This window comes from Clupea harengus, chromosome 19 (assembly GCF_900700415.2).
Source record: "Clupea harengus chromosome 19, Ch_v2.0.2, whole genome shotgun sequence".
NCBI lineage: Eukaryota > Metazoa > Chordata > Actinopteri > Clupeiformes > Clupeidae > Clupea > Clupea harengus.
In genome coordinates, this window is record NC_045170.1 from 22,497,799 (window position 1) to 22,511,021 (window position 13,223).

A 13,223-nucleotide genomic window follows, 5' to 3' on the forward strand; every position below is an offset into this window, starting at 1 on the left:
CCCGGACTTGAACCCGGGTCTACAGGGTGCCAAATGCACTCACACTGCCCTCACCTTCGAGAAGCGCACCCTTGTGCTTCACGCACACAGGCATTCCTCGCGCATCCACCAACTGTACTTCTCCCATCCAGAGCGCCCCTCAGACAAGTGCTTCACCCATCTATGGGGTCCCTCAAACAGAGGTCAAACTACTTTAGACTGTTTTACGGGCACGCCTCCGATGACCTCCCGGCAAGCCGTCCCACTTCTCAAGTTTAAAGTTCAAGTTCAAAGTACTTTATTGTCATTGTCACAAAAACAATGAGACAGACAAGGCAGCATCAGACAGCTAAAAAAAAAAAATAAGCTGCTGTGCACATTAACTGCCACAGCTAAATAATAATACAGAACACTTAATAAATAGATAAATAAATATCCCTGAGTAAATACATTTTTTTTTTTTTTTTTTTTAACGCAATATATATACATTGAGGTGCATCAATAGTTGCAGGGTAGAGTGTTAAAGTGCAGTCCATGGAGGCGGGCCGGGGGGAGGTGGGGGGGTATTGGGTGAGCTGTTGAGCCTTATTGCACGAGTATAGAAGCTCTTTGCCATTCTGGAGGTGTGTGCTTTTGTGGATCTGAACCTACGGAGTAACGGGTACAGATGGTGGGAAGGGTACGTGAGGATGCGATTTGAACGCTGCAGGCATCGGGAGGAGGAGATGGAATAGATGTAGGGCAGCTCTGCTCCGATGATCCTTCCCGCTGTTTTAATCAGCCTCTGGATGGCTGCCTGCTCCGCCTTTGTGCAGCTGGAGAACCATACGTTCAGGCAGTATGTCAGCACACTCTCTATAGCACAGTGGTAGAAGTTGCTCAGGAGTCTCTGAGGAAGGTGTTCTTCCTCCAGCGTCCGGAGGTAGAAGAGGCGTTGCTGTGCTTTCCCCAAGACGGAAGCTGTGTTGTTGTCCCTGGACAACTCCTCCGTCAGCGTTAGACCCAGAAACTTTAAAAGAGGTGGCTTCTGACACCATTTGTAGCGAAGGGAGAGCGTGGTCACCCCACCTGGACTTGAACCCGGGGTCTACAGGGAGCCAAACATGCACTCTGACCACCAACGCCTAAGAGCCAGGCTCGATGGCATGGCAGTCAGAGCACATACTGATCTGTACATCGTCACAGTATCCTTGACAGGATTATCAGGACCCCGACAGTTTAGTCATTTTAATGATGTTCTAACTAACATTGGTATGGGTCTATACGTTCAATAGACTTTTCCGCTGTATTCTGAAGAGATGTATAATAACACTCATTGACTAAAAACAATGGACAGCGTACCCTCAGTCAAAAGTGAAGCCACCAGAGGGAATTTAAACCAAATGTGATTGTTCATTCTGTGCATACCTGGGCCGATTTTCTTTTTACTATGTGTGTTCAGGCTGCAAAAAGCACTTACTGTGCAGACTCTGGCTGCAAATTTTGCCAATATGGCCGACCAATGTTTGCTTCATTTCTTCAGAGCGTGTGTGTGCATGACCCCATGCTGTCATTGATGACACTCAGTAGCATGTACTCCCCAGGATGTGGGTCACACGGGCGTCAGAGTCTCTGACTGATATCTGATGTCTGTCTTGTTTTTGCCCCCAGGCTGCCATCAGGAAAGAGCTCAATGACTTCAAGAGCCAGGAGATGGAGGTTCACGAGGAGAGCAGGATTTACACAAGGTGTGCTGGATATTGAACACACCACACACACACACACACACACACACACACACACACACAGAGTAAGAGTCATACTATGTCGTATCAATAATAACGGACCTCTCCTCCCAATGTTTAGGTTCCATCGGCCATAGAGCGTAAGGCAGCATCACTGGAGGGTCCAGAGGCGTCCCGCCTCTTCACCCCTAACCCCTGACCCCTTGACCCTGGACCCACTGCCTCAAAGCCCACTGGGATACGAGGGTCCTCCTCCTCACCGCCCACCCTCCTAGACAGAGACTAGAGACGATGATGAGGGGGAACAGAGACAAACCTGAATTGGTGAATCACACTTCACTCGGTGGACATTCGTAAAGGACTTGACATCCCAGCCAGGATAGAAACGGTGACGCCATGGTTACTCTGGTTACCGTGGCGCACGCAAGCAGAGGGCCAAGGGCAGGAAGTGCACAGCAAAGTGGAGAGTTCTGGGAAATTGTTGTGGCAGTCAGCCCCATTTATTATGCAAGACTACATCATTCAAGTGGCCTTGGTCTGTTTTTAGATTACATTTAATAATTGACTGTCTTTTTACTGTGGAATCTGGAATACCTGTGAATATACGGATAGCTATGATACTTTGCTGTTCTACTGACAATTACAGCAGTGAGTTATGTCAATGAGAATGTGATACAAGCTGTGTGACTGTATGCGTGGGTGTGTGTGTGTGTCTGGAAAAGTTAGTTGGTGTGTGTGTGTGTGAGTGTGTGTGTCTGCGTTGTGCGTTTACTGTATTTCTGCCTTACATGGAGTCTGTCATGGTGTCAGGTCCCTGTTACTAAACATCAGACAGACGGACTGAACTGAGAAGCCTTGAGCGCTCCACCCTCTCCAGCAAACTCCACACCGCTAGTGTAGCACTGCGCTAGCTACATACAAGTAGCCAACGGCTGTCAGTCACTGCAGTTAGGAGCAGTGGTATGGTTCTAGTCATGGTACTGTGCTGGTACTAGAGTAAAGAGGTGGTTCTGGTCATGGTACTGTGCTGGTACTAGTGTGAATGGAGGCGTCAGCAGAACAGAACTGTTCTAGAACCACCTAAGCACACCTCAGGACGTTCGTTACCAACCAGGGTCTCACATCGCCCAGGTTGTAGCCGACACCCAAACGGCTCCGCGCCAGATCAGGGCCAAATGCAGGCGGCCCGCCGGGTCCACAGACCTGCATTTATTTACCGAAAGTCTTTTTCTTGCCTGTCACATGATGCGCTCCGGCCAATCAGGCGCTCCTGATTTTAGCTGGTGCAGTTGGAAGCTGAGATTTTAGATTCTAAAGTGGGGGGTTTAGAAAGACGACTGGTTAACATTAAAGACACTAAGGCCTCATCCCATAACGCAGCCTTGCACCCTTGAATGCACCTTTAGAGTATCCTACTTTTATATGATGTAGACGAGAGGACCAGAAAGCGTCCCATTCCTTGTCGATACATGCCCTCATTCTTCCACGTCTTTAACTTCTAAAACACATTCACCTCTGTCGGTCGCCCCTCTAATGCGTCACAAGGGGGTACTTTGAAGTTTGCTGCGCTTCGAGGATGCAAGGCTGCGAGCGAGTGGAATGGAATTAGGCCATGCCTCATCACTGGCATGAACAAACTCCTCCTCGGAAGCACATTTAAACTGGTTGATGGTACTGCGAGCTACCAGTAGTTAGGTCCTCACAGACCCCAGTGTATAGAATCTGTAGATTTCACTGATCGGTGTACATGTTGTCTTCCTAATGTAAAAAAAAAAAAATTGAAAATTTTAAATGTAATTAAAGTGTTTCAGTATGTTGTTTTATAAGCACAAATGTTGACCACATTGATTCTGTAATAACTGCAATATGACAAGACAGGTTAAAAAAAAAAAGATTTATTTTAATGTTGTATAGTTTTTTACATAAAGAAATATGTTTCAACTAATAATGAATGGTCAATCCACAACTGAATTAAAAGTTTCAAATACTTCATTTGTAGGTGTTTTGTCATCATTTTAGTGCACTTGGAGCCTTTTGGACCACAAAGCTTATAATTAGCCATGGTTCAAACATGCACAGAGCAACATGAAATAAGGTTTCACTTGGTTGCTTTAAAGATAATTCTATTCATGTAGAACTTAATTACCCAATTGTGGATACATTGACTTGCTTCACATATGAATTGATACCCTGGAGTCTTCTGATCCGAAGCATTTGACATATTCTCAGTGTGGCGCATCCCTGGTTCCCCAATGTTAGCCGACGTCTTACATCCAGCATGCCTGCTCCAAGTCCACCTGTGGCAGTGAGTGCACAGCTACAAGGAACTGAGGCAGGGCGCTGCACTCCAACACGCCAGAAGGGGGCGATATTGGCCAACCACATTTAAATCCTCATGACGTGCTCCTTCGATCCGGTTACTTTCTCCTCTCTTGAACGGTGGGTGAATGAGGCTGAAAGCCAGTGCTGGTCCATCAGGGAGTAAGCCATGCAGTTGGAGAGGAACGCCGCCACATTGTCACTCGGCTGTGATTGACCCCCGTGTTGAGGCTCCAGACCTGAACTAAATATGGATCTTCCGCTTGATGCACTCTTTCTCTGAGAGCTTTTTGTCATTCAAACTAAAAGAGCACTTCATTGATTCACTCTCCTTTCATCTCTTGTTTCATCCGTGTGCTTTTAGCCAATATGCCAGGACAGTCGAGAATAATTGCTTTTTGAATGCCCTCTTGATTATTACCTCTTCAAGCATCTCTTTATTGGTTTCATTTTGAGAATTAATGTTGATTTATGTCGTGTTTTCAGCACTCTAACACACCTAATGTTTCAGTCACGATAATCAGTCTACCAATCAATCAAGTGTGTTGTCTGTGCTGGCTGAACTAACCTCTTGAGGTATAGTCAAAGTTCACAAACAAATAGGGAAGCAAAAACCCTGATTCCCAGGGATCATTAAGTATGCTAATATGCCTGTGTTTTTCGGTGGCTGATTCCGTAAATGATCAAAAGAAGCCCATTTGCTACCGTACACCCACATTGCAATCTTTAGAATGACCAGAACTTTCTAGAATCTGCCTGTTACAAACCAGTGAGGGATGGAGAGACAATTGCAGAGAGTTAAACAAGAAGAAGAAGAACAGCCCTGAGAAACTGACCTGCACAAATGCTGAAGAGCCACCACTCCACACACACACACACACACACACACACACACCTCCATTTTCAGTTGAAGGATGATGGCGACGGCTCTTTGCTGCGCCTGGTCCACACTGATGGAAGGCTCTCCTCCCCTCTCCTCTCCTGCACATCTTCAGTAATGGCACCTGCTGTCCACAGACACAGAGAGAGAGATGGAGATGGGGGTGAGGTGGAGAGATGATGGTGCCTGTGCAACGTGACTCATCACAGGGTGAGCTTTTATCTGAGGGTCTGAAGGTTGTCTTGGTGCTGGAAGAATAGGGATGTGTCTGCTATGCCAACACAGAGATCATGCCAGATGCATTAGGGTCGTGTGTTTTGAAAAATACAAAAGGAAACTAACCACATGGGGAATTTAGGTGAATCATTTCATTCATCAAATCTGTTTTTTGATAGTTATGTATTGTTTTGGCCCTAAATGTTAATGTAATGATTATTTAACCAGTTGTTTGTTTTGCAAAGAAGTTGTATTTGCTATGTACTTTTAGTATAATTCCAGTGATGCCCCTTACTCATCCAAATCCAAAAAGGCCTCTGGCTTCTTGCAAAATATGTTTCACTACCAGCCGATACAAACCATTCCTCTGCAATCCTGTGCTTTTTAGTCATGCCCCTGACCCAAACAACATTCAAGGATTTCCAGACTACATCTTTTAGTGAACATTGTGTAACATCTGCAGTCTGAAAGAGCTCTGGACACAAAATGGCCCCCGGGGTGTAGAAGTATTGGCACCCCTGAATTTTAAGCACAGAATTTTGAACATCTTCAAAAATAATACATTTTGTATTGATGGTAATTTTAAAAGATTTGTTGGAGACTCAGTCTTTGATATGATCAGTCAAGAAACAGGTTTTAATCTTGTACAGTGATGCGCACCAAGAGAGCGAGACAGAGGTTTCACACAAAAAGCCTCACCTAAAAATCTTTAATCAGCCATTGTAACATTTCAGATTTGATGTCCTCTGAGTATAAAGGGTGTCACCCCATAGTCCCATCAACTCCATGAATATGTATCAGGTTATATCATCTTGGAGACAGGAAGGCTCCGAACCATTTGCTACTCAGGGGAAATGGGTTAAGACATCCAGCTGTGAGCAACTGTCTCAGAGGCCTGTATTCATGAAGGCAGTTTCACATCTCCATCAGGTAATTTCCTCTAACAGAATATACAACCAGAAGTCTTACATTTTAGCCTAAGTCTAAATAAAAGCAATAGTTACAAATGAATATAAGATGCATTGGATTATTAAATATTGTCAATCATTATAAACTCTGACCCTTTGATTCTGATATTTCCAACTTCAGTATCATCAGAATATTTTATTAAATGTCCAAAGTTATTAAACAACAACAACAAAACATTGGCACCCTTGTAACGAATTTAAATTGGTTTCCTCAAACAAAATAAAAAACATATATAGACCTTCATTTTCAGTGTTCACATGACCACTGAATGATTTTAAATTTTACTACCGAAAAGGGACTGATTGTTTCCAGTTTCTTTTTCACATTTTGCAAAGACAAGATCGTCAAAGATCCCTTTCAACAGTCCGTCATGTTAACAAGATGTCATCATAAAACTATTAAAACACTTCCAGGCCATGGCGCTCAGAAGAACCTCAGTGAGAGAAGTCTGTGACGACTGGTGAAGATTGTGGGGGGAAAACGTTACGCAAGACATCTAAAGAACTTCAGGCTGACCTGGAGCAATCTGGACCGGTGATTTCAACCCGTACCATACGGTGCACATTAAACCACTAAAGTGCTCCGTGGGCGAAGGCCAAGGAGAAGGCCACTATTGATTAAAGCCACTAAAAGGCCAGATAAGCATAGATAAGCCACAGAGCTCTTTGGGGACGCAGTGCATCAGTTTGTTTGCAGGCAATGAAATGAAGCACCCTACCTACAGTTAAATATGGTGGAGGTTCTATCATGCCTGCTTTGCTGCCTCGGGTACTGGAGGCATTGAATGTATCAAAGGAAGAAGATTATTAAGGCATTTTAGAGCCAAATGTGTTCCCCCCGTTTCATAAAACCCAGATTTGAGGCAGAGGTCTCCACCCACCCATCAGGCAGCACAAAAGAGGGATGGAAAAGGAAAGGATGGACTGGTTTTAACTGACCTGACCTAAATCCTATTGAAAACCTTTGGGGAGGGCTGCCGTTGGCAATGGCAAAAATGACTCCTGCAAATTTAAAAAGCTTGAACGCATAGCAAATGGGAGAGTGGCAGAAACTCCCAGCAGATGGGTGGAAGAAGCTTCTAGATGGTTACAAGAAACGTTTAGAGACTTTCATCATTGCCAAAGGTTCTGTTGTAGAATGGTGATGTCAAGCATTGTGTCTGCCGGACATTTTGTGCTTGTATTATTTCACTTTTATGCAAGTTTTATAATATTTTGTTCAGTAAAGTTGGTCATTTTATTAAAATATTCTGGTGTTACAAAATTGGTGAATTAAAATATATTTCTGAAGATATTCTGAATTATGTACTTGAAATTCAGGATGCCAATCATTTTGAGCAGGCCTGTATGTGTTCCATGTCAAACACAGAAACACATCCCTGAAAGACAAAATTATGTCGTGCCATTTCCTCTCTCTCTCTCTCTCTCTCTCTCTCTCTCTCTCTCTCTGTGAAAGCCTCATTTGCTTTGTGAATGAACACTCCCAGGTACTCGGTCGGTGGCAGGATAATCCCCCTCGAATGACTCTCTCTCCAGCAGAGCCAGTGGACGAACCTCAGGCTCTTCGGTGAGAAGCGCTCCAACACGCACGTCTCAAGCAAAGCCGTTTGGATTAGATAGACAGATGAGCTTTGATTAGCAGAAAGCTTTTGGGGGGAACGAGGGGCAAACTGGAGAGTGTTTTCTGAGCGCACTCTTTTCAGGAGTGCTTACTTGTCAATCACTCCACACTCCACGCTACACCCCGCAAACACTCCAACGTGGCTGCTTCACGGCGCGGTAGAGAGAACGCTAACTCTCAGACGCATCGTCTCCTCTCGCGGGGGGGGGGGGGAGGGGATGAGGGGATGAGCTGCTGTTTGAGGGGATCGCTGGGCACCTCCACAGGGAATCACAGAGTGTAGCCATCTTTAAGCTCCATGGCCCATTTCAGCTGCTTCCTCGCCTCGTTATTCCTAATGGGATTTCTGAAATGCAGAGCGGAGAGATGGAAGATTTGAGTGCTGCTCTACTCTTCCTCTTCCTCTTCCTCTTCCTCTCCACACACACTCCTTCCTTCTCTCCCTTCTTCCCCTTATCTCTCTCTCTCTCTCTCTCTCTCTCCCTCCCTCTCTCTGACTGTCCCTCGGTAATGTGACGAAGACTTGCCAGAGGAATACTTGCAGAGGCACTCATGCGTAGGATTTGGTGAAGGTGGCAGTGTGTGTGTGCAGAGGGAGTAGGAGTGATGGGTTTGACTATACCCCCCCCCCCACACACACACACACACACACACACACACACACACACAGCCCCCCAATCCCCCGAGTTGACTTCTGGTCCTTGGTCAGCGAGGTGGAATGGTGATTTAAAAAGCACCGGCCTAACAAGGTTCCCTCATCTCCTTTCTAATTTGTGCAGTTCTGTGAGAGCTGGGGCTGGGGGGGGTCTCTTGTGTTCTCCAGGGGTTCCGGTCCGTGGCTCTCGGCTCATCAAGGCGCACTCGAGAGGAGCACGGAATGGCAGACAAAGGACCCTATCACACGCAGAATGGGATGCATATGGAACCTCCTTTGGGAAAGAGAATGTGCTTGAGAGGGTGTGTGGGTGTGTGTGTGTGTGTGTGTGTGTGTGTGTGTGTGTGTGTGTGTGTGTGTGTGTGTGTGTGTGTGTGTGTGTGTGTGTGTGAACAAGAAAGAGAGGGGGAGAGAGAACGGCTCTGTGTGTGTGTTTTAGAGAGAGAGCGAGAGAGAAACAGAGTATGAAACAGAGTATGTTTTTTTTTTGCTGGGGGTAGTTCACATATTCTCTTTGAAATGCAGTTCTCTTCACCCCTTCACTCCAGCTGTCATCTGCTGGGATGCATTCTGCAGGAGGGGAGGGATCTCGGGACCTGATGTCATTTTTTCCACTGCGATTATCTCTCCCCTTCTGACCATTTCAAACATAAGTCTGTGGATCAGTCAATCATGTGAAATATGCAGGCCCCCTTTCCAATTCAACAGTAATGTGGACTGTTGTCAACAGAGGAGGCTGGCCTGGAGGGGAACATTTAAATAGTTTGTGTGACTGAGATGATAAGCCGTGTTGAAAACAAACCGTTTTTTCATGTGTTCATTCGGTGTCCTGAAAGGCCCTTCTCACTATACCTAAATTCAGTGTCCTCGCTTTTACACAATCAGAAAAACAACCTCGGTGCTGTTAACTCTCCAGGCAACCACTGTACTCCTCTACTCCACTGTGTGGTTCACTAGACATGTGAGTGTGTGTGTGTGTGTGTGTGTGTGTGTGTGTGTGTGTGTGTGTGTGTGTGTGTGTGTGTGTGTGTGTGTGTTTGTTTGTTTGTCTGTCTGTGTGTACATCAATATGTGTCTGTTCTCTTTACATCTGTATGTATGAATGTGTATGTATGAGTTGGTCTCCCTTTCTGTATGTGTGTGTGTGTGTGTGTGTGTGTGTGTGTGTGTGTGTTTGTTTGTTTGTCTGTCTGTGTGTAAACATCAATCTGTCCTCTCTCTCTCTCTCTCTCTCTCTGTCTATGTGTGTGTGTGTGTGTGTGTGTGTGTGTGTGTGTGTGTGTGTGTGTGTGCGTGTATGTGGGCATGTGTAAGTAGGCATGTGTAAGTGTCAGTGTATTACAGGAAAGTCATCCATCTCACAGTAGGCTCCCATCTCTCACCTGGCAGCAGATTTCTCCTCAGCTCAAATCCCAGCACAGGCAGGGGCACGCCTGCAGCAGGTGTAGGTGTGTGTGTGTGTGTGTGTGTGTGTGTGTGTGTGTGTGTGTGTGTGTGTGTGTGTGTGTGTGCGTGTGCGTGTGCGTGTGCGTGTGCGTGTGCGTGTGCGTGTGCGTGTGTGTGTGCGTGTTTGTGAGAAAGAAAGATGATGATTAAGAATACAATGACGGTGATGGTGAAGAGGAAGATGAGGATGATAATAATGACAAAGACAGTGACAACGACAACGATGATGGTGGCGGCGATGACAGAAGGTGAGTGGAACTGGAGTGACAACACTTCAAGAGGAGACTCCAGCTTCTCCTGGGCTATCCAGGCTGGGTCCCATGTACTGCAGCTGGGCTTGATCAAAAATGAAAAAGACCTTTCATAGGAGACCAGGATGGAGTGAGCGCCGTTGCTTTGCTCTCTCTCTCTTTGTGTGTGTGTGAACTACATTCAAAACACCCCGGAGAGACGTGAGGAATGAGTGTCTGAATGTTTCAGCGATGGGCAATAAATCATTTTTCATCTTCGCTTTCCATTACCCGAGGATGTTCCGGTGGAATGACAGACAACACTACATTAGGCTTATCAGCAGGGGAAAGGAACACATGCCAGGAGGGGTTGTTTGTGTGTGCTGCCTTCTGGGAATTTTCCTCCATGTGGGTGGGCGACCCCCATCCTCTCTCCTGCTCTTCGTTCGGTAAACACCTCTCCTCTCTCTAACCCATTAGTCACTGCTGATGTCTTTTCGTCACGCGCACAGTAGCGGACCTCCCCGATGAAGAGTAACACCATGCGCCCGCGGACGCCGCTGTGGGCAGGGTGATGTGATTAGCTGCCTCTTCCGCCCCTACACTATGAGTCCTGGCCAATTAGCGTTCTCTCCTGTGTCCTTCAGGAGTTCAAACGAGCAGCGAAATAAAGAAATAAATTAGTGAGCAAAGCACAGAGAAACAAACAACTTTGTTAAACTCGTTAATTTAGCATGCGCTGGAGAGTAGTTAGTGTTGCCGGGGGAAGGAGAGTGGGGAGTTGGTGGCTTGTTGTTGTGACATTTTGCACGGGCAAGTTTAATTGGCTCAGAAAAAAAGGCAACTTTTCTCACTTTTTACACCCTTGCTGTAAAAATGAGATGACAGAAGCGTTCCTGTAAAACTCCGAAGTGCCTTTGCGTATGTGACACACTTTGCGCCCCAGTAGCACGACTGGGGAAGTGTTAACAACCACAAGGTCATGGTCTCCATAAGTAAGGAGCTCATACTGCTGGAGATGTGCACTGCACATGGCACACTGCACCCCCCACTACACTGTCGGTTGCTTTAGATCAAAGTGTCTGCTAATGACTAGCCTAAATGTAAATGTTTCAGTTGCTGATTTAACTCTGATGGCTTTCTTTGACGTCCTTTCCTTTGACATTGTTGGTATGTTGTTGCTCCATGTAGAAATTTAGGAAATCAAATTCTTTAAAACAGCTACAGTATGTACTAGCCATAGGTGTGTGTGTGTGTTTGTGTGTGTGTGTGTGTGTGTGTGTGTGTGTTTTGTGCACGCTAGCAATGTGTGTGTGTGTCTGTGTTTGTGTGTGTGTGTCTGTGTGTGTGTGTCTCATCAGCCACTCACCACAGTGTCAACTGACTTTTCTGTCTCGACACAAATGAGCTTTGATGCATTAAACCTCAGTACATTATGGTCAGATAAACCTTTGTTTGTCCCCAAGGACTAAGACCCAGTATGAATCCAAACATGATGACACAGGTTACGTGTGAGCGTATCATATGACAGAGAGTCATCCCACACAAGTGGATTGAGGGGACAGTTGGCCTGGCTTGCCTAAAAACAAAGCTGATTTTTTTCTGGTACCCTGCTAGGCACGGACGCCGTAGCAGCCTGTTCAGTCGACATCATCCTCCTATCATGTTTATAGGTCCGCTTGCCCATCCCTGCTGGAAATAAAAGCTTATCTATCGTAAGCAGATTTTAGATGGATTTGTTTTTATCAGCAGGGCCCATTCCAAATGTTGTGGTCAAATCCAAACAAACATTGGGTCTGACGCAGCAGCATTCGCTTATATTTTAACTTCATTTTCCCGTCCAAATCTGCTTCTTACCCTGGTGTGCTAAATGATGAATCACACTTGATCATAAATTGGAGACACATGGCCAACTGTTTGCTGTTGGCATGGGTAATGCCCCCTCAGCACTGTGGAAGGGCAGGTGTTTGGTTGTGTGCAAATTCGCACGTCCCCAAAAATTGGAGCCATGCCCCCAAAAAAAGGCTTTAACTTCAGCAGTAAAGAAATTGATATATTGTTAAATGAAGCAGTACAATAAACATGTGCGTGTAAATTTGCTTGTATGACATTCATGCGTTATTTTTTTATATATTCCTCAGAGAGAGTACTTTCGACCACTCTAAGACTCTCTTACCTAAGAGAAGAGCAATAATGAATAAACATTGGTGAATCCCAGAAATCAATGGGTTCCAAAAAAATAAGAACAAATTGTAGATTCGAACAAAAATAATAGGACATTTGTTCATTTCTGCATGAAACCAATTGCTTGTTGAAAGTGGGTTTTTTTTTATCCAGGGGGCTGGATTCAAACAGCGTACCTCACATGCACACACACACACACACACACACACACACACCTCCCCACGCACATCTCTTAAACTATGCAAGCTAACTTGTCAGAGCTGACTCAGGGGTGTCAGATAAGGAGAGACACACTCATCCCTTTCATGGATTTCAAACAGACAGAAGCGAGGGAAGAAGCCGGACCTCACGCAGAGCTGGCCCTCGCCTGCACCGGATGCGTTACACAGTCAGACCCTCTGGGGATACAAAAAGCCCTTTTAAATCCTTCACTCGTTGGAAATTATCATGTCACTCACATTGTGTGAAACAACAATACACACAATACATAGTGAGGGGAATTAACTAGAAAGTTGGAAAAGATCCGAACTGCTTGCCTTAATAGTGTCAGGCAGGTAAAGTGAAACCCATGAGAATATGATGGCGTACGATTCAAAGAGAAGATTATCTGGCTTAGCCCACAACACTCAATTTTAGCACAGCTCTGGTCAAAAATCCCTCCAACTCAAGGCCAAATATATTAGCATGAGTTTTATTTTAAGCACTTCGAACAAACAACAAACTAAACAATAAAATCTTAATTCTTTCGAGACTGAGCTGATGCCTCAGAGATGTCTGATGACGCACTGAACCGTTTCTCTGTGCCCTATGAAGTAAGTTAGGGGCCACAGTGTGTGTGTGTGTGTGTGTGTGTGTGTGTGTGTGTGTGTGTGTGTGTGTGTGTGTGTGTGTGTCTAGGGCCGTGACCCCAAACAACTGTAGAGCTTTGAATGTAATATGGACTTGAGGAGAGTGATGTCACAATGTTCACAAGCGCAGGAACAGCACATGCTGCTTCCATG